The sequence below is a fragment of the Chlorocebus sabaeus genome, chromosome 7 (assembly GCF_047675955.1).
Source record: "Chlorocebus sabaeus isolate Y175 chromosome 7, mChlSab1.0.hap1, whole genome shotgun sequence".
In the NCBI taxonomy this organism is placed as follows: Eukaryota; Metazoa; Chordata; class Mammalia; order Primates; family Cercopithecidae; genus Chlorocebus; species Chlorocebus sabaeus.
In genome coordinates, this window is record NC_132910.1 from 1,926,514 (window position 1) to 1,949,251 (window position 22,738).

The 22,738-nt window shown below is 38.3% G+C and overlaps 1 non-coding gene across 1 annotated transcript; it reads left to right on the forward strand.

The window, feature by feature from the left end:
• Nucleotides 1-2,573: 2,573 nt before the first annotated feature.
• On the forward strand, nucleotides 2,574-2,737 carry LOC119621097 (U1 spliceosomal RNA). Its single transcript, XR_005237620.2, has one exon. It is a non-coding gene; the product is annotated as a U1 spliceosomal RNA (small nuclear RNA).
• Nucleotides 2,738-22,738: the final 20,001 nt, after the last annotated feature.

Consider the following 22,738-nt stretch of genomic DNA (forward strand, 5'->3'; position numbering starts at 1 on the left):
AAAAAGAAACAATTTAGGTAAGAGAAGAGAATTAAAAAAATTAAAATTCTAGTTAGTATCTTCAGGAGTATTAAAGAAGTTGGATCCATAAAACAAAGATGACTACTATAAAAAAAGAAGCAATTACAAGATACAAAAGAGTTCTTGGAAATTTAAATATTCAGTATACATGCTAAATATTAGAAAGAACACAGTTGAGAAAAAGATTGGCAATCTGAAAGATAAAGTCACAGAGATAAATAACAAAATAAATAGATGAGAAACATGATAGAAAAGTTAAGAGACATGGTAGATTTAGTAGGTATAGCATTCATAGAAATCACATAAGGACACACTTGAGGGAGTAGAAAGGAGAAAATGATGGAAGACAATTTTTTTTTTGAACTGAAGATAGAAAGATTTCTTTAGATTGAAAAGGTCCCCTAAGAGCCAAGAAGAAAAATAAAATCTAGCATCATTTTGATAACAATTTGTACTCCTAATGATAAAAAGGAAATCCTAGAAGCTTTCAGAGACAAACAAAACAAGATCGTTACAAAAGAATAAGCATCAGCATTGGGAGCGCATCAGCAATACTGGTAGTATAACAGTTCTTCCCAAGCTTGAGATAAAAATGGTTTCAAATCTTGAATCTGTAACCTAACAATCAAGTCATGGTAAGATAAGTTGTCAAAATGAAAAGATTCAGAAAGTTTTCAACCAATGGGCACCACATAAAGAAAACTGAGAATTTGCAAGGTAAATACAGAAGATACTGGAAACAGTAAGGACCAGGATGACCCAGGTGACACAATTCTTTAGCTGTTACTGTACTTGATTCACAAGAAAAATACTATGTGTTCATTATAATTACATTGTAAGGGCTGTATGTTTATAGTTTTAAAAATGAACCTAAGGCCTAGAGAATGTAATTTTAGGTACTGATCATAATGTAAACTATTATAAACTTAATAATATAAGAAATCATAACAATAAAATTTCAATTTACAATTCTTGTAGTTTGTCATTAAATTCACTGGTTCTGTGTGACTGTCTCCTATGGCCTATGTTGGATAGATAAGAGCCAAGTGTTATCCATTCAGATTGCTTCAATCATCATCTCTTCCAGATAAATGTTGAATCAGTATTTTCAGCTCAAACATCGCTCTTAGACTCCAGCTTATATTTTAGACAGCCAGCTGAATGTCTTGCTCTGGGTGTCCTACCAGAATAGGAAAATTCAACATGTCTCAGTCTGAATACATCATGTACTCCTGCTTAAATGCTCAACAGGATTTTCCTTATGATGCCCCTATTTCTAATTAACCCTACCACAACTTAATCCTTAGTCTTTGTATTAGTCAGAGTTCTTTAGAGGGACAAAACTAATAGGATAGATGTATATATGAAGGGGAATTTATTAAGGAATATTGACTCATATGTTCACAAGGTAAAGTCCCACAATAGGCTGTCTGTAAACTGAGGAGCAAGGAAACCAGTCCAAGTCCCAAAACCTCAAAACTAGGGAAGCCAACAGTGCAGCCTTCAGTCGGTGGCCGAAGGCCTGAGAGCCCCTGGCAAACCACTGGTGTAAGTCCAATGGTCCAAAAGCTGAAGAACTTGGAGTCCGATGTAGGAAGCATCCGTCACATCACAGGAGACAGATGAAGACCAGAAGACTCAGCAAGTCAGCTCTTTCCACCTTCTTCTGCCTGCTTTATTCTAGCTGTGCTGGCTGCTGATTAGATGGTGCCCACTCAGATTGAAGGTAGGTCTGCCTCTCCCAGTTGAGTGACTTAAATGTTTATCTTCTTTGGCAACACCCTTGCAGGCACATCCAGGAACAATACTTGGCATCCTTCAAACCAATCAAGTTGACACTCAATATTAACCATCACAGTCTTCCTCGATACTTCTTTATCTCATCCTCTTATATGTGAGTTATAAAATTCTACATTCCAAACTTCGTCATATTTTTTACATGGTAAGATAAAAAGTCCTTTATATCCACTTTTATCTAAACTTTCATTGTCTCTTGCCTTGACTGGTGCATCAACTTCTTAAACCCATATCTACTTTGTCTTGAATACCTATCACTATTAGATTAATCATCCTAAAGTATAGATATAATTTGGTTATTCTTTGCTCAAAAATTTGCAGGGCCATTTAATAGTTTCCTGATATCTGTTGTAGTAGTTCTCAAATTTTAGTGTGATAATAAGCAGCATCTTGGAAGCTAACTATAATGCACATTTTGGAGGCCTGCTGGCAGAGATTCTGATTTATTCATTCGTGAATGGGGCTCAGGAAACTATTTTGAACAGATATGCCATGTGAGTTGAAATACACTTGTCCTTTGGGCTAATATCCACATTTTTTAACCTTACTATAATCATCAGTAACTTGTTTCTAGAATACTTTTTAAAGCCGTTATGCACCATCCCCCTAAACATATACATGCTTTAATGATATGAAACCATTCCGTGTTCTCTAAATACAAAATTTTCCAGACTTCACTGATTTCCTTAGTCTTTTATTTCCAATTAAAGTATACTGCCTGCTAATTGCGGTCTATCCTTCTCATGTATGGTTTGATACTTAGCTGGCAGAGGAGATACCGTGATCACTAAGGTGGTTTTCCCGGGGCAAGGCTTATCCAATGCACTCAGGATGTGCTGACTCCTGCAATTTCCCCAAATGTAGGAAACTGAACTGCATAATTTGTGATAGTGAGAGACTGTGTTCTCACTTTCCCCTAAAGAAAAAAAAAAAGAAGTGTCGTTTGAATGCCACCCTCTAATGAAGCATTTCCCATCCCCTGACCCAATGTGAGCTCTCCTTTCTCTGAAACTCCATAGTATTGTAATAGGGTGACCCTGCATGATATTAGACCTAGGAATTTTTCTGAATTTTAGTGAACAAAGACAGAAAAAAACAAAGCAGAGGCTAGTGTTCTAGATCCTAATAGGCAGAGTCCTAGATTTGTTGATTGAAAAGGCAAAAATTACATTTCCATGACCCCCTTTCATATAAGTTTTAAATGTATATTAGATTTTGCCAAATAAATGCACTTGCATGAGATTTGGAAGGTAGAGGTAAAGAGGGGGCCATTCTTCAGTGGTTCTTGGCTCATGATTTTGGCAAGCAATGCTATGGAAACACAAAGTTTCCCCGCAATGTTGTTCTAGTATTCCTTCTCCGGCTTTCTGGGTGTTGAGATGTAATGCTGGCAATTGTCATTTCTTGATATGACATCCTAGTCCTTGCATTGAATCTTCAGGTGACTATTCTCCATCTTCCTGGATATCCAGAGACAGTCGTAGTGGTGGCTCCAGCATAGCTACAAGGGCAGACTCTGAGGTGGTAGCTGCCCCCAAAAATCATTTCTGTGTCACAAGAGCATCATTTGAGAAGACCTGCCACATCATCCCTACCAATAGGGTTGTAAGCACCTAATTTCCTGTATCATTTTTTCTAGCTTAAAATACAGTGCTTTTTCCTTCTCAGAATCCTGAGTAGAAAAACAGAAAGGAAAGGTGAAAAAATGAAAAAATTGAATGGAATAAAGATGTCCATGCCGCAACAGGAATTTTGCCTTCTGAAAAAGCCCTGGTGAGAACAATGCAACTCTGCTGATCTCTGTCTTTTCCTCCATGGGCTTTCCTCTTCTGGGCCCTGTTTATTGGCCACCCTCAATTTTAATTGCACAGTTGAAGGATGCTTCTGGAGACTTATTCTTGGGACCACAGTTGCTGACTTCTGTGGCACAAGCTCTTCTTCCCCACTTGAAAATTAGAATTGCTAGAACCAGTGTCATTATCCCAGCATGCTCCATCATTACCAAGTCATCGGCCATACCAGCTCTCGCGTCCAAGCTACTGAGCACTGTTGAAGAAACTCACACACGCTTGCAGATTGGTATGTATAAAAATCAACAGAAACTAACTTGGCTATTCTCAACAATGTATAGAAAACTTCTGTTAAATAACTCACCATATATCTCTACAAATAATTCATCATATATCACTACTCACATATCTCATAAACACCCAAAACTGCCTGTGCCAAACTCAGCTAATTAACTTCTTACCTAAATAGCTCCATCCTCCACCTGTGTATCTTTTTTTTTTGAGACAGAGTCTTGCTCTGTCACCCAGGCAGATGGTGCAGTGGCATCATCTCAGCTCACTGCAAGCTCTGCTTCCTGGGTTCATGCATTTCTCCTGCTTCAGCCTCCCAAGTAGCTGGGACTACAGGTGCCTGCCACCACGCCTGACTAATTTGTTTTTTGTGGTTTTTTTTTTTTTTTTTTTTTTTTTTGTAGTTTTAGTAGAGATGGATTTTCACCATGTTAGCCAGGATGGTCTCGATCTCCTGACCTCGTGATCTACCTGCCTCAGCCTCCCAAAGTGCTGGGATTACAGGCGTGAGCCACCGCACCTGGCCACTCCTGTGTATCTTAACATGACACACCGTCCATCAGAAATGTAGGCATTATTCTTGATTTTCTTCTCTCTCACTCTCTGCACTTAAAAATTTACCAGTTCTGATGTTTTTATGTTTCTATTTTAAAAGTCTACCTACTCCTTTTCACCCTTTGCCACTGTGTTTTCAGGCCCCCCATTTTCTCTCATTTTGATTGTTTCAACAGTCTTCTAATTGCTCTTCTGACCTCCTATCTTGCCCTTCTAATCTATTTTGCACACTGTAGCCAAAGTGATCTTTCATGTCTCTCCTATTGCTCTGAAGACTATGTCTCATGTCCTTAATGTAACAATGAGCAGCACCCATTCTTTGTGCTTTCGTAGACACCAGTGCTTTTCTTCATCAGAGCACCCACAGAACTATAATATGATTGCCCATGAGAGGAAATAAAATTTGAGGATTTTAAACAATATTTTTACCAAATAGCTAGTGAAACATTTCCAGGAGTGTTGTGAGCATGTCTCCAGAAGATTTTAGCATTTGAATCAGTGGACTGAGTAAAGAAGACCTGCCCTCATCAATGTGAGTGGATATCATACCATTCCTACCTTGACAGTTTTCTTTCTAGATCTATATCCTTTCAGTTTGCCTTGCAGCCAAAAGAAAAGACTTCCAGTTAACTACTGTGTCAAATGCTGTCTGATCTTTGGATCTTTTGCATGTGCCCTTTCTCTATGGCATGCTCTTCTTTACCCTCCATGCCTTGCCTCTGCTCAGAAGTGATTTTTGATACCTATTATTTGTGCTTTCATAGACACCAGTGCTTTTCTTCATCAGAGCACCCACAGCACTATAATATGACTGCCTGTGAAAGGAAATAAAATTTGAAACAATATTTTTTCTTCCCCAAAATTGTTATTTTTTTGCCCTGCAGCTTTCCATTTATTGAAGCTCAGATACCATTGCTTCAGGGTGAGAACTGGTATAACTGAGAGCAAAGAAGACATTGCTAAGTTGAACATTTTAACTGGTTTTAAAAAAATTGTTCAAAGAGCATTGCAGAAACAATAGTCTGGTAAGCAAGGCTTTCACTTGCAGGGACGCTACAAGAGAAAAAGGATATGCATGACTTAGATAGCCCAAACTTGATGTACAGACTCTTTACTATAAGCCAGTACTTCTCAAAGTATACTCTGTGAACCTCTGGGTACTGGCATCAAATGCCCTAGTAGTCATTGTATTCTTCATTACCAAGGAGTTACAGTTTTTTTTTTTTTCTTTTGACAGCTTAAGAATGTCTTTGCTGAAGCAGTAAAAAAAAATTTTATTAAATTTTTATCCTTGAGTTAATATATTTTTCAATATTTTGTGTGATGAATTGGGAAATATAGAGAGAGTACTTCTGCTGTGTACAAAAGTTCCATAGTTGAACAACTGTATGGCAATAAATTAGAGAACTTAGATGAAATGAAAAAAAATCTAGAAAGACACAAAATACATGAACTGGTTCAAGAAGCACCAAAAAATCTGAATAGATTTATAACATGTGAAGAGATGAAATTTGTAATATCAACATTCCCATGAAGAAAAGCCCAGGACCAGGTGACTTCACTGGTAAATGCTATCAAATATTTACATAGTTAATACCAATTATTCACAAACTCCTCCAATAAATAAAAGATGAGAGACCACTTCCCAATGCATTCCATGAGGCTAATATTATCATGATACCAAATCTAGGCAAAGACATTGCAAGAAAAGAAAACTACGGATCAATGTCTTTTATGAATATAGAAACAGAGTTCCTCAACAAAACACTAGCAAATCAAATCAAGCAGTATATTAAAAGGATTATACTCCATAACCAAGTATGATTTATTCCAAGAATAGAAGCTGTTTTAACATTTGAAAATCAATTAATGTAACACACCTCATCAACAGAATAAAGAACAAAAACCACGTGATCACCCCAATATAAGCAGCAAAAGCATTTGACAACATTCTATACTTCTTCACAGTAAACACAGTGAATAAACAAGAAATAGAAAGAAATTTATGCAAACTACTAAAGGGCATCTATAAAACACCCACAACTAACATTTTATTAATGGTGTAAGACTGAATGCTTTTCCTCTATTATGTGAAACAAGACAAAGCTGTTCTGGCCACTTCTACTCAACATTATACTGTTAGCTTTAGTAAGGGCAATTAGGAAAGTAAACAAAATAAAAGGTATCCATATTGGAAAGGAAAAATTAAAACTATCTTTATTTGCAGATGATGTAATTTTGTATATAGAAAATAGTAAGTAATCCGCTAAAGAACTATTAGAACAAATAAAGGAGTCCAGCCCATTCCTGGACACATGAGCAATATACAAATATAATTATATTTCTATGCACTTGCAATAAATGATCTGAAAATTAAATTAGGAAAGAAATCACATTAACATTGGCATCAAAAAGAAATGCAATATTGTGGAATAAATTTAGTGAAAGAAGTGCAAGAGTTGTACACTGAACACTAAAAAACACTTTGCTTTAATTAAAGAAGGCCTGGATAAATAAAAAAGATATCCCATACTTGTGGGTTGAAAGACTTAAATAAAAAGATACCCCATACTTGTGGATTGAAAGACTTAATATTGTTAAGGTAGTTATATTAGCTAGAGTTCTCCAGGGAGACAGAATCAGTGGGAAGAGTAGACGCATTGATAGATAGAAGATAGATAGATAGATAGATAGATAGATAGATAGATAGATAGATAGATGAAAGGGAATTTGTTAGAATTGGCCCATGCAATTATGGAGGCTGAGAAGTTCCAAGACAAGTGTATTAGTCCATTCTTCATACTGCTATAAAGAACTGCCCAAGACTGGGTAATTTATAAAGGAAAGAGGTTTAATTGATTCACAGTTCCACATGGCTGGGAAGGCCTTAGGAAATTTATGATCATGGTGGAAGGCAAAGGGAAAGCAAGCACCTTCTTCACAAGGCAGCAGGAAGGAGAATGATCACAGAAGGAACTACCAAAAACTTATAAAACCATCAGATCTCATGTGAACTCACTCACCATCACAAAAACAGCATGGAGAAAACTGCCCCATGATCCAGTTACCACCACTTGGTCTCTCCCTTGACATGTGGGGATTATGGAGATTATAATTCAAGATGAGATTTGGGTGAGGACACAAAGCCTAACCATATCAACTGGCCATCTGCAAGCTCAAAACCCTGGGATGCCTGCAACATGGCTCAGTCCAAGTCTAAAATGATCAAAACCAGAAAGTCAATGGTGTAATTCTCAGTCTGAAACCAAAGACTTGAAAACTTGGAAAGTTGCTGGTGTTAATTCTTGGAGTCCCAGTGTTGCAGAGTCTGGAATTCTGCTTTCCAAGGGCAGAGGAGGAGAGTGTAGCTGAGGTCCTGGAGGGTGAGAGAAGAAATCCTTTCCCCTCTTTTTTTGTTGTTTCAGTTGGGCCCCAGGCTATTGGATAGCACCCACCAACATTGAGGGCAGATCTTCCCCACTCAGGCCACTGACTCACATGTCAACCTCCCCTAGAAACAACCTTACAGACACACCAAGAAGTCATGCTTTACTAACTATCCAGGTATATTTTAATTCAGTCAAATTGACACCTAAAATTAAACATCACAGTAGCAGTACTCCCAAAATTAATCTACAGATTCAAGACAATTCTTATTAGAATAATAGCTGTTTTTTTTTTTTTTTCTTCAGAAACTGACAAATTAAAATTCATAGTCAGGTACGGTGGCTCACACCTGTAATCCTAGTGCTTTAGGAGGCCGAGATGGGGGATTTTCTTGAGGCCAGGAGTCCGAGACTGGCCTGGCCAACATGGCAAAACCCTGACTCTACTAAAAATACAAAAAGTAGCCAGGCATGGTGACACGTGCCTGTATTCCCAGTTTCTTGGGAGGCTGAGGCATGAGAATTGCTTGAACCCAAGAGGTGGAGGTTGCAGGGAGCCGAGATTGCACCATTGTACTTGAACCTGGTGACAGAGCAAGACTCTATCTCAAAAATAAAATACAATAAAATTCACATGGAAATTCAAGGGACCTATTATAGAATGGCCAAAACAATCATGAAAAAGAACAAAGTGAGACTCTCATTTTTCTCTTATTTCAAAACTTACCACAAAGCTACAGTAATCAAAACTGTATGGTCCTGGCATAAAGATAGACATATAGGTCAATGGAATAGAATTGAGAATCCAGAAATAAATCTATACATCTATGGTCAACTGGTTTTTAAAAGGAGTACCAAGACCAGTCAATGGAGAAAGAATAGTCTCCTCAACAACCAATGCTAGGACAACTGGATATCCACATGCAAAATAATGAATTTGGACATCTACCTCACTATGTATATAAAAATTAATACAAAATGAATCAAAGACATAAATTAAGAGCTAAAGCTATAAAACTTATAGAAGGAAACATAGATGTAACTCTTGTGGACCTTACCTTAGGCAATGGTTTTTTTAAGATATGACACCAATGCCATAAGGGATGAAAGTAAAAATAAAGAAGAAATCATCAGATTTTAAAAAAGTTATGCTTCAAAGAATGACATCAACAAAAAGACAAACCACAGAATGGGAGAAAACATTTGAAAATTTTAAATCTGATGAGAGTTGTATCTAGAATATGTAAAGAACTCCTACAATTGAATAATACAGAGATAAATAACTCAATTTATAAATGGGTAAATAATTAGAAAATACATTTCTCCACTGATGGTATACAAATAATATCACATGAAAAGATACTCAACATTATTAACTATCAGGGAAATGCAAATAGAACCATTGTGAGATGCCACTTCACACCCACTAGGATGGCTAATATTAAAAAAGACAGATAAAGACAAGGGTTAGAGAGGATGAAGAGAAATTGGAACCCTCACACACCCTTGGTATGAATGATAAATAGTGCAGCTGCTTGGAAAACAGTCTGACAGGTCCTCAAATGATTGAACATAGAGTTATCACATGATTTAGCAATGGCACTCCTAGTTATATATCTAAGAAAAATTAAAATATATGTCCATGCAAAAACTTGTACAGTAATGTTCATGGCAGCATTATTTAGCCCAAAATGGAAACAGCATCAGCTGTTTATTTTGAGGCCTTATGACCAAATAATATTTCATCATATAGATAACCTAGATCTTAAGTTGGCCATAAAAATGAATGAAGTGCTGTACTGATACATGTTACAACTTAGATGAACCTCAAAAACATTATGGTAAGTCAAAGAAGCCTGTTACAAAAACCACATGATTTTATTTATATGATAGTCTGGAATAGATACATGTATAGAGACAGAAAGTAGACTAGTGGTTGCCTATCACTGGGGAGGATAAAGGAATTGGAAGATGATGGCTGAAGGGTATTGGGTTTCTTTGGCTGGTAATTGAGACATTCTAAAATTGATTGTGGTTATGATGTACAATGTACAACTCTGTGAATATACTAAAAATCATTGAAATGTACAATTCAAATGAGTGAATTGTGTGAATTGTATCCTGATAAAGCTATTAAAAAATATCATAACTGTCCAAAGGAAAAGCACTTTTTTTCAACTTGTGAGCTGGACCAGACACTATCTTTATGAAACATAATTTTTGAGTAACCAATTGACAGATAAGCAATTGTTATTAAGACTCGGATATTTGGCAAACATCTTTTCTTGGAAATGAATTACATGAGCCTACAACTTCAGGGAAAACAACTGACAGTATTTGTTTCCAATGTTAAATTTGAGTTTTCAAGTGAAAATTAGAATTATTTTTGAAGACTTGTATCTACTACCTTGAACTTCACTGCGTCCCAATACATAAAGACTTTGTGGATGACATATTAACAAATGTGAGTTTTTGATATGGTATAGTGAAATGCATCAGCATTTGAATGATCCACATAACTCTGCCATCTCTGAAGAGAGCAGAGGATCTTCCAGCACAGTACTCGAGCTCTGCTAAAGGACAGATTGCCTCCTCAAGTGGGTCCCTGACCCCCATGCCTCCTGACAGGGGGACACCTTCCAGCAGGGGTTGACAGACACCTCATTCAGGAGAGCTCCAGTTGGCATCTGGCAGGTGCCCCTCTGGGATGAAGATTCCAGAGGAAGGAGCAGGCAGCAATTGTTGCTGTTCTGCAGCCCCTGCTGGTGATACCCAGGCAAACAGGGTTTGCAGTGGACCTCCAGCAAACTCCAGCAGAGCTGCAGAAAAGGGTCCTGAGTATTAGAAGGAAAACTAACAAACAGAAAGGAATAGCATCGAGATCAACAAAAAGGATGACCACATGACAACCCCGTTTGAAGGTCACCAACATCAAAGACCAAAGATAGGCAAATCCATGAAGATGAGGAAAAACCAGTGCAAAAAGGCTGAAAATTCCAAAACCCAGAATGCCTCTTCTCCTCCAAAGGATCACAACCAGCAAAGGAACAAAACTGAATGGAGAACAAGTTAGACAAATTGACAGAAGTTGGTATCAGAAGGTGGGTAACAACAAACTCCTCTGAGCTAAAGAAGCATGTTCTAACCTAATGCAAGGAAGATAAGAACCTTGATAAAAGGTTATAGGAACTGCTAACTAGAATAACCAGTTTAGAGAAAAGCATAAATGACCTGATGGAGCTGAAAAACAAAATATATCAGAGATTGAAGATCACCTTAATGAAATAAAGCATGAAGACAAGATTAGAGAAAAAAAGAATGCAAAAGAATGAAGAAAGCCTCCAAGAAATATGGGATTATGTGAAGAGACCAAACCTGTGTTTGATTGGTGTACCTGAAAGTGACGGGAAGAATGGAACCAAGTTGGAAAACACACTTCAGGATGTTATCCAGGAGAACTTCCTCAACCTAGCAAGACAGGCCAACATTCAAATTCAGGAATACAGAGAACACCACAAAGATACTCCTTGAGAAGAGCAACCCCAAGACACATAATTGTCAGATTCACCAAGGTTGAAATGAAGGAAAAAATGTTAAGGGCAGCCAGAGAGAAAGGTTGGGTTACCCACAAAAGGAAGCCCATCAGACTAACAGAGGATCTCTCTGCAGAAACCCTACAAGCCAGAAGAGAGTGGGGGCTAACATTCAACATTCTTAAAGAAAAGAATTTTCAACTCAGAATTTCATATCAAGCCAAACTAAGCTTCATAAGTGAAGGAGAAATAAAATCCTTTACAGACAAGCAAATGCGAAGAGATTTTGTCACCACCAGGCCTGCCCTACAAGAGCTCCTGAAGGAAGCACTAAACATGGAAAGGAACAACTGGTACTAGCCACTGCAAAAACATGCCAAAATGTAAAGACTATTGATGCTAGGAAGAAACTGCATCAACTAACGAGCAAAATAACCAACTAGCATCATGACGGATCAAATTCACACAAAACAATATTAACCTTAAATATAAATGGGCTAAATGCCCCAATTAAAAGACACAGACTGGCAAATTGGATAAAGAGTCAGGACCCATTGGTGTGCTGTATTCAGGAGACCCATCTCACACACAAAGACACACATAGACTCAAAATAAAGGGATGGAGGAAGATTTACCAAGCAAATGGAAAGGAAAAAAAAAAAAAAAAAAAGGGACAGGGTTTGCAATCCTAGTCTCTGATAAAACAGACTTTAAACCAACAAAGATTTAAAAAGACAAAGAAGGGCATTACATGATGGTAAAGGGATCAATGCAACAAGAAGAGCTAACTATCCTAAATATATATGCACCCAATACAGGAGCACCTAGATTCATAAAGCAAGTAGTTAGAGAACCACAAACAGACTTAGACTCCCTCACAATAATAGTGGGAGACTTTAACACCCCACTGTCAATATTAAACAGATGAACGAGACAGAAAATTAACAAGAATATTTAGGAACTCAGTTCTGAATACCTTGACAATCATCTCTGGACCAAGTGGACCTAATAAACATCTACAGAATTCTCCATCCCAAATCAACAGAATACACATCCTTCTCAGCACCACATAGCAGTTTTTTATTCTAAAACTGACCACATAATTAGAAGTAAAACACTCCTTAGCAAATGCAAAAGAATGGAAATCATAACAGCTCTCAAACCATAGTGCAATCAAATTAGAACTCAGAATTAAGAAACTCACTCAAAACTGCACAACTACACACAACTACGTGGCAACTGAACAACATGCTTCTGAATGACTACTGGGTAAATAACAACATTAAGGGAGAAATAAATAAGTTCTTGGAAACCAATGAGATCAAAGACTCTATATACCAGAATCTCTGGGACACAGCAAAAGCAGTGTTTAGAGCTGTGTTTATAGCACTAAATGCCCATAGGAGAAAGAGGGAAAGATCTAAAATAGATACCCTAACATCACAATTAAAACAACTAGAGAAGCAAGAGCAAATAAATTCAAAACTAGCAGAAGACAAGAAATAACTAAGATCAGAGCAGACGTAAAGGAGACAGAGACACGAAAAACCCTTCAAAAAATCAATGAATCCAGGAGCTGGTTTTTTGAAAAGACTAACAAAATAGACCACTAGCCAGACTAATAAAGAAGGAGAGAAGAATCAAATAGATGCAACAAAAAATGATAAAGGCGATATCATCACTGATCCCACAGAAATACAAACTACCATCAGAGAATACTATAAACACCTCTACACAAATAAACTAGAAAATCTAGAAGAAGTAGATAAATTTCTGAACACATACACCCTCCCAAGACTAAACAGGGAAGAAGTTGAGTCCCTGAATAGACCAATAACAAGTTCTGAAATTGAAGAGTAGTTAACAGCCTACCAACCAAAAAAAGCCCAGGGCCAGATGGATTCACAGCTGAATTGTACCAGAGAGACAAAGAAGGACTCCTGACTGGGTGCAGTGGCTCATGCCTGTAATCCCAGCACTTTGGGTGGCTGAGGTGGGTGGATCATGAGGTCGGCAGATCGAGACCATCCTAGTTAACACGGTGAAACCCCATCTCCCCTAAAAAAAAAACCCAAAAAAATTAGCTGGGCGTGGTGGCGGGTGCCTGTAGTCCCAGCTACTCAGGAGGCTGAGGCAGGAGAATGGCATGAACCTGTGAGACGGAGCTTGCAGTGAGCCTAGATAGTACCACTACGCTCCAGCGTGGGTGACAGACTGAGACTCTGTCTCATAAAAAAGAAAAAAAAAAAAAAAAAGGAAAAGAAAAGAAAAAGAGGGACTCCTTCCTAACTCATTTTATGAGGCCAGCATCATCCTGATACCAAAACCTGACAGACAACAAAAAAAGAAAATTTCAGGCCAATATCTCTGATGAACATCGATGCAAAAATCCTCAATATAATACTGGCAACCCAAATCCAGCAGCATATCAAAAAGCTTATCCAACATGATCAAGTAGACTTGATCCCTGGGATGTAAGGCTGGTTCAACATATGCAAATCAATAAACGTAATATGTCACATAAAAAGAACCAATGACAAAAACCACATGATTATCTCAATACGTGTAGAAAAGATCTTCGATAAAAGTCAACACTGCTTTATGCTAAATACACTCAATAAACTAGGTATTGATGGGACGTATCTCAAAATAGTAAGAGCTGTTTATGACAAACCCACAGCCAATATCATACTGAATGTGCAAAAGCTGGATGCATTCCCTTTGAAAACCGGCACAAGACAAGGATGCCCTCTCTCACCACTCCTATTCAACATGGTATTGGAAGTTCTAGCCAGGGCAATCAGGCAAGAGAAAGAAATAAAGGGTATTCAATTAGGAAAAGAAGAAGTCAAATTGTCCCTGTTTGCAGATGACATGGTTGTATATTTAGAAAACCCCATCGTCTTAGCCCAAAAAATCCCTGCTGATAAGCAACTTAGGCAAAGTCTCAGGAAACAAAATCAATGTGGAAAAAATCACAAGCATTCCTATACACCATTGATAGAAAAACAAAGAGCCATACCATGAGTGAACTCCCATTCACAATTGCTACAGAGAGAATAAAACATTTAGGAATACAACTTACAAGGGATGTGAAGGACCTCTTCAAGGCGAACCACAAACCACTACTCAAGAAAATAAAGAGAGGACACCAACAAGTGGAAAAAAATTCCATGCTCATGGATAGGAAGAATCAATATCGTGAAAATGTCCATACTGCCTAAAGTAATTTATAGATTCAATGCTATTCCCGTCAAGCTACTACTGACTTTCTTCACAGATTTAGAAAAAAACTTATTTAAATTTCATATGGAACCAAAAAAGAGCCTGTATAGCCAAGACAATCCTAAGCAAAAAGCACGAAGCTGGAGGTATCATGTTCCCTGAATTCAATCTATACTACAAGGCTACAGTAACCAAAACAGCTGGGTACTTGTACCAAAACAGATATATAGGCCAATGGAACAGAACAGAGCCCTCAGAAATAACACCAAACATCTACAACAATCTGATCTTTGATAAACGTGACAGAAGTAAGCAATGGGGAAAGGATTCCCTATTTAAAAAATGGTATTGGGAAAACTGGCTAGCTATATGCCGAAAACGGAAACTGGATCCCTTCCTTACACCTTATATAAAAATTAACTCAAGGTGGATAAAAGATTTAAACATAAGACCTAAAACCAAAAAAACCCTAGGAGAAAACCTAGGCAATACCATTCAGGACATAGGCATGGGCGAAGACTTCATGACTAAAATACCAAAAGTAATTGCAACAAAAGCCAAAATAGACAAATGGGATCTAATTAAACTAAGGAACTTCAGCACAACAAAAGAAACTATTATCAGAGTGAACAGGCACCCTACAGAATGGGAGAAAATTTTTGCAATCTATCCATCTGACAAAAGGCTAATATCCAGAACCTATAAGAAACTTAAATTTACAAGAAAAAACAACCCCATCAAAAAGTGGGCAAAGACACTTTTCCAAAGAAGACATTTATGCAGCCTACAAACATATGAAAAAAAGCTCATCATCACCGGTTATTAGAGAAATGCAAATCAAAACCACAATGAGCTACCATCTCACACCAGTTAGAATGGTGATCATTAAAAAGTCAGGAAACAACAGATGCTGGCAAGGATGTAGAGAAATAGGAATGCTTTTAAACTGTTGTTGGGAGTGTAAATTAGTTGAACCATCGTGGAAGACAGTGTGGCAATTCCTCAAGGATCTAGAACCAGAAATACCACTTGACCCAGTAATCCCATTATTGGGCATATACCCAAAGGAATATAAATCATTCTACTGTAAAGACACATACACACGTATGTTTATTGCAGCACTATTCACAACAGCAAAGACTTGGAGCCAACCCAAATGTCCATCAACGATAGACTGGATAAAGAAAATGTGGCACATATATACCATGGAATACTATGCAACCATAAAAAGAATGAGTTCATGTCCTTTGCAGGGACATGAATGAAGCTGGACACCATCATTCTCAGCAAACACAGGAACAGAAAACCAAACACCACATGTTCTCCCTTATAAATGGGAGTTGAACGATGAGAACATATGGGCACAGGGAGGGGAACATCACACACCCTGGCCTGTCAGGGGGTGGGGGACAAGGGGAGGGATAGCATTAGGAGGAACACCTAATGTAGACGATGGGTTGATGAGTGCAGCAAACCACCATGGCACATGTATACTCATGTAACAAACCTGCACGTTCTGCACAGGTATCCCAGAACTTAAAGTATAATAAACAAATACAAAAATTAGCTGGGCATCTTGGTGCATGCCCGTGGTCCCAGCTACTGGGGAGGCTGAGGTGGGATGATCACTTGAGTCTGGGATGTGGAGGTTCCAGTGAGCCAAGATTGTGCCACTGCACTCCAGCCTGAGTAAAAGAGGGAGATCCTGTCTCCAAAAATAAAAGAAAAAAGAAAGAAAAGAAAAAAAGAAAAAAAATTAAGTTATTTTTCCTAAAATGTTATATGAGTTATGTTAATTTGTAATAAATTTATTATTTTTAAATTAATTTATAAATATTTAAAAATTACCTCGGTTTTGATTTCTAATACATCAAATATAAATGTATGTAATCTGCACAAAAACCCTTTGAACTCCTCACATTTTTTACGAGTGTAAAGGATCTTGAGACAAAGCTGTTGAGTAGATACAGGCTATGTCAAGGCATTTATCACGCTGAAGGAGGCTGGAAGTCCTCATGAGCTGGGATAGGAGCTTGGGTTGGGGAGGGAGAGAAGAGTAGCAGAACATAGAGTGTAGAGCTTGTTCCGTGCCTCCACCTCAGGGTTTGCACCTTTAGTTGGGAAAATAAAGACTAGTCAGAGAGGTTGGAAGAAACAAAAACTAAGGGCATTTGTGCCTGGCTTTCCATCTGAGAGGCTGTAGAGAGATGCCCTGCAGAGTGCCTCCCTCCAATGGGAAGTGGTTGTAGGAGTTTAACCTCCTTGATTTTCTGAAGCCTGTGAGTGGCATGAAGAAGATGCGGACGTGTGTGCATGTCCCTCTGGGGTGTGTGGAAGGTGGCTGATAGCATAGGGCCAACTCGCTTGCAGTGGGTAGCCCAAAGCTGGGGGCCAGTTAGCAGTCTTCGGAAAGATGCAGAAGACCAGCACCTTCTGTGGGGGCCATGCCCAAGCTTAGTCCTCAGTGGTGGGGAAGACCTTTGCTCTTGACAGTGCTGGAACAGCCTGCACTCCGATACTCCAGACACTCCAGCTGAAAGAGGCTGAAAGGAGAGATGCACACAAGCACAGCCAAGTGAGTGGGACACATGGAAAGAGTCACTTCTCTCTTGTCACATAAGCTTTCCTCCATACTCTGAGGGGAGAATACCCAAACCTCTGGGAGAACCAGAGACTAAACTAAATTGGAAGAGGGTTTATTTTATTTTCTACTATTGAGTGGAGACCTACAACAAATTAGATTTTTAAAGAAATAAAGTGGCCAGGTGCAGTGGCTCACGCCTGTAATCCCAGCACTTTGGGAGGCCAAGGCAGGCAGATCACGAGGTCAGAAGACCGAGACCATCCTGGCTAAAACGCTGAAACCCTACCTCTACTAAAAATAAAAATTAAAAAAAAAAAAAAAAAAAAAAAAAAAAAAGCCGGGTATGGTGGCGGGCTCCTGTAATCCCAGCTACTCAGGAGGCTGAGGCAGGAGAGTGGCCTGAGTCCGGGAGGCGGAGCTTGCAGTGAGCCGAGATCAGGCCACTGCACTCCAACCTGGGAGACAGCGAGACTCCATCTCAAAAAAATAAAAAAAATAAAAAAATAAAGTTACATCTGAGTTGTGCCTCTTTTCTTGTTTATCTCTCCTGCTAAATCTTAAGTTCCTATGGCACGTTTGTGTTATATTCATTGTTGTATCTCTAGAATTTAGGCTTACATTTGTTCACTTAAATATTTGTTTATTGAATAAAGAACAAACTGATGTAGAGATCTTGATTCTGTTGTATATTTGCCCTTCTTGACATTCAAATAAGTTTGTGTAACCAACATGACCAGACTGAGCCCAAAGCCCCGTGACTTTCATGACAATCAGGTCAGGTCTCTCTGCTCAAAGCCATCCCATACTTCCTGTGATCCTCTGAGTAAAAGTTCAAGTCCTCACAGAGGCCTTCTAACATGCCCACAAACTAGTTCTTCTTTCTTAACTCCTACATCTCTCCCTACCTGCTCACTCCATTTCAGCTGCACTGGCCTCTGCAGATCCTACTATATATGAGGCATGATCTGCTTTGAACATCTGTCCTCAAATGTCAGCCTGTATAACCCCCTCACTGCAGTAGAACAGGTCCTTGGTTGGTTTGGACTGACCTGTCTCTCTCAGACTGCTGATTGTAATACTTAGAATAGCTGTAGAATGTACCAAGAATGCAATGTCCTGAGATAAGAAGGAACTCTCTGGAACAGCCCAGGATATATCCTTGTTCCTCCTAGAACAGAATGTCTTGCAATGCTTGAACTTGGTGGTCCAAGCAGCACCCAGGGTGTAAAACCCAAGATGTGGTGCATGCTTTGGGGGTCTCTCGGCTGCTGTTTGACAAGAGACACATACAGGTGAGACTCCATCCACCCTGAGCAGCTTTCCTGAGCCTTGGGAGGTTGGCTCACCATGGATCTTAGGCTTTTGTTTGTTCTTGCTGCCTATCTGTGAGTAATAAATCTGCTTCGCCTGATGTCTTGTGTGTATTCAGAATTATCAGGCTCATACAAGTGGTAGAGAACCTTTGCACTCCTCTCCTTCTAGTCTGTACTTAAATACCACTTCTCTTTGAAGTCTTCCCTGACTAACCTTTTAAAAATTGCAACCTCCTTGACCCTACCCAGGAACCTATTTCCTGCTTTATTTATCCCATAAAAATTATCTGTTTTCGCTTTCTAAAATGCTCCACGAGGAAAGGGCATTTTTAAATTAAATTCTTATTTATTTATTTAATTTTTTATTTCCTTAGGTTTGGGGGGAACAGGTGATATTCGGTTACATGAGTAAGTTCTTTAGTGGTGATTTGTGAGATTTTGGTGCACCATCACCGGATCAGTATACATTGAACCCAGTTTGTAGTCTTTTATCCCTCACCTCCTTCCTACCCTTTCCCCCTGAGTCCCCAGTGTCTATTACATTATTCTTAAACCTTGGCATTTTCATAGCTCAGCTCCCACTTACGAGTGAGAACATATGATGTTTGGTTTTCCATTCCCGAGTTACTTCACTTAGAATAATAGTCTCCAATCCCATCCAGGTTGCTTCAAATGCCATCAATTCATTCCTTTTTATGTCTGAGTAGTATTCCATCACATCTATATATGTACACTACAGTTTCTTCATCCACTTGTTGACAGATGAGCATTTAGGCTGGTTCAACATTTTTGCAATTGTGAATTGTGCTGCTATAAACATGTGTGTGCAAGTATCTTTTGACTTTGTTGGGTTAAACTGAGTGCTGGTTCTCTTCTGGAGTCCTATTCCTAGAAATCACTCTAAATTTGCTCTCTTCTGGCATACACCCCTGCTCACCTCCCCTGAAGTCTATTCTCTCTTATTTTGAATTTTGGTTTTAAACCTTTTCTAATTGCCAGTGCCTTGTAGGTGTTCATGCAGCTTATCTAGAAAGTCTTATCTGCCTTCCCCAGAACAGCTTCATTTATACTCTGTTGGATCACCCGTTTCCTGAAAAAAGCCTTTATTTCTTTCATGTCACTGTCACTTCTCACACCCCACCCCCAGTCACACATCTAGTATGCTGTTGGCAGCCTTCTCTTGTCTCGTCTGTCATATAATCTGATTGTCAAACAAGTTGTCACTCACTACAAATGTTAGCATATTGAATTCTCTCATTTACATTGCAAGTACTCTTAGCCCAACTGGATTAAGGCCATTTGACATACACATTTTTGGATTTTTCTTTTTCCAGGATGGATGGAAAGTGGAGTGGGAGGATGAGTAAGGATGGGAGTTAGGCACGCATAGTAATTATATACAGTGAACTCAGAACTCAAACCGCCACAGTTTTTTTTTTTTTTTTTTTTTTTTTTTAAGCATTAGCAGAGATTTAAAAAAAATCACTTAGTCTATTGCCATAATTTATGGAAATGAGCAAATGCTGGCTTATGGATAGCAATTTCTTTCTCAAAGTCACCGACAAATAAGTTGTAGAGATGGGAGCAGAGACCAGGTCTTCTATTTCTCAAGCTAGCTTTCTAGGTTACCAGGCTTTCTCCCAACAAGAATATTTTAGGAAACTATCCTGAAATATGTCTATATCCAATGAGACTTGGAAACTTTTTTCCTTCTAAGCACTACCTCTCCTCTCTCCTCTTTATTAGTTCCTTTCATTTTAATTGAGTGGAACTTAGGAACTCATTTAACTACATGGTCCTCAGGTTTAATCGTGAAGACACCATCATAGGGTGTTATTGGTAGAACCAAAGTAAAACTGTTTTATTTGATTTGTAGTTCACTGCTTTTTTTTTTTTTTTCCCCACTGGGATACATTGGTTTTCTGTGTGGCATTGAAGTTAATTATCAATTCCCAGCTATAACCTGTGGGGTTAATGTACAACATGGTTATGTTAAAACAGAATTTGTATTATGTGGAAAATGTGTATAAATGATTTGAATAAGTTTCTATGGCAACATTATTAGCTTATTGGTAACATTGGGAGTCTGTTCTATTATAATACTGTCCTAAGTTGAATAGGAATGAATATAAAAGTATTCAAATAAGAGTGATACAGTCACATATGTTGGGTATAAAAATGGCACATTGCAAACAATGGGCCATAATCCTTCACTCTTCCCTGTATAAATGCCTTTTGCAATGTGATCCTGCTGGCCTTGGGCCTTACTTTGGCCAATACAATGCAGCAGATGTGACAGTGTGCCAAGGCCTCAAGAGTCTTTGAATGTGTCTCAGGCCTCTTTCAAATTTAGGCCTTAATAAGGCGTAGAAACCTGCTCAGACATCATGAGAACAAGTCTCAGCTAACCTGCTATAGGATGAGAGACCATGTATAGCAGAGGTAAGTCATCCCAGCTGAGACAATGCTAGACCGGCCATCTTCTGGCTAACCTAGCAAATGACCACAGATGTATGCATTAGCCCGGTGAAGATCAGAAGAATTGACCAGCTGAGCCTAACCCAAATTGCCGACCTGCAGAATTACTGTTTTAAGCTACTAAGTTTTGGTATAGTTTCATATGCAGCTAACTGATAGAAATAGCTAGCTATTTGCTACAATAGCTAACTGATAAAGAATAGGAAGTCTTTTCTAGTGAATTCATTTATAATGCTGTATCTGAGACAAAGCAGGGCATTATTTAAGGATGGATCTATCTGTAGTCTGAAGCTCAGTTATAATTTTAGTTGGAAAATTACAGACTTGCTTGTTCCGATTGTTGGTTCCATTTTGGCTTCAAAGGTTAGCTCTAGTAGTCTTTGTTTTGGAAACATAAGAGAATTTTTGTTTTATTTGCGCGATGTAAATAAGAACGTATTTTAAGCCTGTGATGGAAATAAAAGTAGATGAGGAATTAGAAAACTTAAGAGTTTTTCTTGACCTTGGCACTGATACCCTCAGGCTGTGTCTACCTCACCAATGCAGAAGACTCTGCCCATGAGGGTAGCTTTCAGGCTCTCTCCTTGTCAGTAGTTTGAATGAAGTAAGGGTGATGTAGAAAGTGACCATCCAGACAGATGGATAAAAAGTTAATAAAACCAACAGCAAAAACACCGTCTTCAAGTTAAGTAGTCAAATTGTATTGATTGAGTCCTTTAAGGGTATCATTATTTGTCTTGATTAAAACTATGAATGAGACACTGGCAGAGAATGTAGTGTATAAGTAAGAAACCCACAGAACTGTGCAAGTGTCAGCCTTCCTTTGTAAACTCAGCTGTTCCTCATTGCATCTTTTCTCATTTATTGCCAAATGTATATGAAAACATTCTCCATTTTTAGAGGGATATCAAGACTGAACATTTGAGTATGTGGCATTTAAGAAAAAAGGACAAAATGCAATCGTCTAGTAGTTTTAAGTGGCAGCTTTAAATACATGCCAAGATATACTAAAATTAGGTAGATAAACGATGTAGCTATCCAGCTTTTATAGAAAAGATCTATTTAACACACTGCAGTGTGGGAATGAAACCACAAGATGGCGAAAGAATGACTCTAATCTCTAAGGCTTTATTTTTCCAAACTAAAAGCTGTATCCTATTTGAGCTAATTAACCCTGTCATTAATTCAATGGAAGGGTTAATTAAAGCTAGGCATAATAGTTATGGTTTCCAAAAATATTTTAACCTTTTAATAATCTCCATCTCATTTGTGTCCAGGGAACAGCAAGAAATGAGAATTTGACTTGCTGAGAATAAATCTACATTTCTTTTTGGTTTAAGGACTAGAACCTAACAAAATCTATTACAGTCAGTAGACACAAAGCTCAAATATGCTAAGATTTCCCTGGAATTCAAATAAAGTGAATTGTTTTACATTTTGGTCCCAAATTCTCATATAGGGAGAGGAGATTAGGAAAAAAAGAAGCACTTTTTTTCTATAATGAATTTGGAAGAAGTAGATTCAGAAGCAAGTTAGGCTAAACTTCCTACCTCAAATTATTGCTGAGGCAGGCCAAGTTAATATGTGAAGAAGAAAAGGAAGAGGAGAGAAATGATAGAAAGAGGTTGAGCTAATTTTATAGTAAAAGGAAAACATTCTGATGCATTACTGTGGCTTTCCATGTTATATCTTTAAATCCTTCCCATGACCCTATGAGGTGAGTAGTATTAGTACCACCCCATTATGTAGTAGAAAAAGTTGAGGC